This window comes from Tupaia chinensis, unplaced genomic scaffold, assembly GCF_000334495.1.
Source record: "Tupaia chinensis unplaced genomic scaffold, TupChi_1.0 Scaffold000231_1, whole genome shotgun sequence".
Classification (NCBI taxonomy): domain Eukaryota; kingdom Metazoa; phylum Chordata; class Mammalia; order Scandentia; family Tupaiidae; genus Tupaia; species Tupaia belangeri.
In genome coordinates, this window is record NW_006159706.1 from 2,681,757 (window position 1) to 2,685,669 (window position 3,913).

The window sequence follows — 3,913 nt, forward strand, 5'->3', positions numbered from 1 at the left end:
GCACTCCCACATGGCTGACCACGGTTCAAGTCCTGGACCTGGTGGTTTGCTTCCTCACTTTCTCTCTCTCTCTGGTCTCTCTGTCGTCTCTGGTCAAATTAAATAAATAAATAATAAAGTTAAAAGAAGTCTTTTAAAAAATAAATAAAATGAATAAATGAATGAAAGAAAATAAATAATTCTTTAAAAAAGAAAGAAAGAAAGAAAGCAAACCTGTGTTGGTCCTGACGTAGAACTGTAAGATAATACATTTGTTTGACTTTGGGTAACTTAATTTGTTATGGAAGCAATAAAAGACTGATGTTCATAGATTTTTGGTTTTTTTGAGAGGTTTTTACTATAGGGCGCATATGCTCTCAAGAAAGACAGAGAGAGACAGAAAGCCAGAAATCACCTCCCAGGGGGGATGGCCATGCCACAATCCCTGCCCCTCCATTCTCCTCTCGGGATCTTGGGCACACACGCACACATGCCTAGCGTGAGTTTAAGCCACCAGGTCCAGGACTCGAACCTCAGTTGACTACGTGGGAGTCCAGCGACATGGCCATTACGCCAACTGCTGGTCCCAATTCATAGATTTTTAAAAGGCTACTACTCACTGTCTTTTTTTTTTTAATTGCCAGAGGGAGCATGTACTTGCCAGAGAGAGAACACCCCCCAATGGAATGTAGTCACACCGCAATCCCTTCTCTGTTTCTCTATTCTGCTGGGGTTTGGGGTGCGCACACACATGTGCCTGGCATGCATTTCAAGCTGCCAGGCCAGGATTTGAACCACAGTTCACAGTAGGATCCAGTGCCCTTAACTGCTGGGCCACAGGGCTGGTCCTCTGCTCACTATCCTTTCAATCAAGTTTTAGAACACAGAGCGTTTTACGTGTGTGCTCAATTCACTATCTTTAAACAGAAGTCTCCACTCCAATCTGCTTTGTCTCCACTTCCCCCTTTTTTTTTTTTTTTTTCATTTTTGCTATAGGGGGTGTGTGTTCACCCGAGAAAGGTAGAGTGAGAAAGTGAGAAAGCAACCCCAAGGGGAATGGCCATGCTGCAATCCCTTCTCTTCCAGTCTTCTCTAGGGGTTTTGGGCATGCTCGCACACAGGCCTGGCCTAATGTGGGATCCAGCACACCTCCATGACACCTACTGATTCTTCCACTCCTTCTTGATATATATTTTTAAAATTAAAGTCATTTCTATGCCATTAAATCCCTGTTTTTCTTGACAGAGCAGCATCTTCCTCTCTTTTCCTAGATGAGGTCTTACTGTCGCGATCCTCCTGCCTCAGCCTCCTGAGTCGGTGGGCCCACGGGCTCCCACCACTGCATTTGGCTCACCATGTTTTAAGCTGTTTGACTACGTCCCAACTTTATTTATACCTTCCTTCCTTCAGGCCACAAGAAAGAGAGAGAGAGAGAGAGAGAGAGAGAGAGACCCTCCAATGGAATCTGGATGCCACTATCCACCCCCAGCCTTCAGCTGGTCCTGGGTCATGGGCACACATGCCCAGCATCCTCAGGCAAGTCTCCAGACCTGAGCCCGGAACCTTCCCACGTGGGCCATCCTCACAGGGCATCACATTTTACTGCTGCACCCCGTCTGCCCCCACTCCCAGCCTTCTTGAGACTCTCTTTTCAGTGTTTGTGATTGCACGCTCCCCTAGTTTTCCTCCTACTTTACCAACTACTCCTCAGGGCTCGATCCTGCAGCCTCTTCTCTCCCCTCTCTCTCCAGCGTGATCTCATGGTTTTCAATGCCATCTTTATGCTAATTAATCTGATGCTGTATTGCCAGTCAAGAGAGTCCTCCTCTGAGCTCCAGACTCTCCTTATCAAGTCCTCACTGGGCATTTTCACCTGGACATGTCACGTGTTTCTTGAACTGAAAATATCCATGGCAGAAGTCAAATTTCTCACCAAGCCTCCTCCCTGCCCTGTGTCTTCCATCATCCATGTGCACATCCAACCGACAAGCCCCAGATCCGCCCTTGATTCCCTTCTCCCTCTAGCTCATCGGCAAATTCTGCAGTCTCTCTCCTAAATATGCTTAGAAGGAACCTATTGGCCCCACATCCAAGACCCGCCTGGGTCTAGTCTGCCACCCCCAACAACGTGACCTCCACAGCAGCCCCCGACCCACTCTGGCCCAGTGGTCATTGATTCTCCCCAGAGCAGCCTGAGGGATCGTTTAAAATGTCAATCAGATTATATCACTTCCCCTACTTAAAAGCCTCTAAAGGCTTCCCAATCCTATCTAGAATAAAACCCATCCTCTCACTATGGCCGTAGGCCTTTGTGATCGGGCCATTCCCGTCTCTCCCTCCTTCTCCCCTGTCACTGTCCCCGCCACTTGCTACCCCCTAGCCACACTGCCCTGTGACTCCTTACACTGCCCCGTCTCTACCTGCTTCTGGCTTTCTGCACTCCGTGTGCGTGTGCTTGCCAGAGAGAGGGTGAGAGAGAAGGTGCTCTTACCCCACCCTTTCTCACCAGCTCCTTCCCGTTGTCTAGATTTCAGAGGAGATGTCCCTACCTTCCCTAACTACCTTAGGAAAGTAGGAAATTGTCCTTGTTTGTTTCCTTAATAGTGGGCGTTGAACCTTGGTAATCATATTTATTTGTTCACTTGTGTTTTGTTTGACTCATTCATTAACTATAAGCCCCATGAGCTTAGGAGTTGGGGGCAAGATGGCGGTGCCATCTTCAGAAAATGTGGCCTTCTCCTAGGCTGACCTGATGGAAGAGTTCTGGATTCAAGCCCCAATACTTCCGAGTACACTGGACACACGTATGTCTGAGCCCTCGGGCTGCGAAGTTGGGGGTGATCACAGCATCAGAACCCCGTTGGGGGTGCTGTCTCTCTGTCTCTTGTTCATAAAAATGAAAACTAAAATAAATGAAAGAAGCCCAGGGTGGCATTTCACAGCCCCGTGTGTGGTGCCAGCTCACTGAAGGCACTGGGATGAGCTTTGGGGGTGAGTGAAGGGACGAACAAGTGCATTAGGCACCTCGCGGGTATCAGGCGCTTCTCCGTATCCCAGATGAGTACGTTCTCCCAGCCACTCTTCGAGGCTGTCACGCTGGACTACATTTCCCAACTTCCCTTGCCATGAAATGTTCCGGCCAACGCATGTGGGAGAAGTGAAGGAAGCCACTTCCAGCTTTGGCTCATAAAAGCCTCATGTGTGATTCCCACCTGCTCCTGCGTCTACCAGCTGGATGCGGAAGATCCGCAGTGGATTCTGAGGACCTGGATGACGAGAGAGTCACAAGATGGGAGGAGCCTGGGTCCCTACGGACCAGCAGGAGCAGAGTCCCGCCACCCCTCTTGCGCCTCTGGACTTTGCATAAGCAGGGCACGGGGCTAGGCCGTGTGGAGCATTGTCACTCCCAGGCTCACTTGTTACAGTGGCATGCCTCACCTTAATTAGGACATCAGAACACACCCGTAGGTGGCTGGTGAACAACACCGTGGGCGACACTTGTGCTGATGAATTTTCATCAAGTGCTGATGTGTTCGCTGCGGGGCTGTTTCTTGAGTGTCCTGCCACGCAGCCGCAGCCGGGGGACTGGTGCTCACACCTCTATTACAGCACGTCGCGCTGCATGGTGGAGTGTGCTGCTTTATCTCACTAGGCCGTGAGCCATCCGAAGTGCCAGTGCCATGTTCATCTCTGCCCTCAGTATCGAGCCCCCAGGAGGCCTCAGGGAAAAGTTCGTTGATGCCACAAATGGGCTAACTGCTCACCTGCTCCCCCAACTGCTTCTCTATCCCTGAAAGTGGCTGAAAAAAGCCAAGTCTAATTTGACAGAGGCTCACAGAGAAGGAATGACTCCCCCAGGTCACACAGAAGCAGCAGAAGCGGCCTGACGCTGGTTTTTCAGAAGTGAACCCTGGAGCCTTCCGGGGCTGGAGAA

The 3,913-nt window shown here is 50.1% G+C and overlaps 1 protein-coding gene across 1 annotated transcript in view; it reads right to left on the reverse strand.

The window, feature by feature from the left end:
- Positions 1-3,913, reverse strand: part of SBK1 (SH3 domain binding kinase 1) — a gene marked incomplete at its 3' end in the record, with an annotated part of 60,677 nt that overhangs the window by 53,143 nt on the left and 3,621 nt on the right.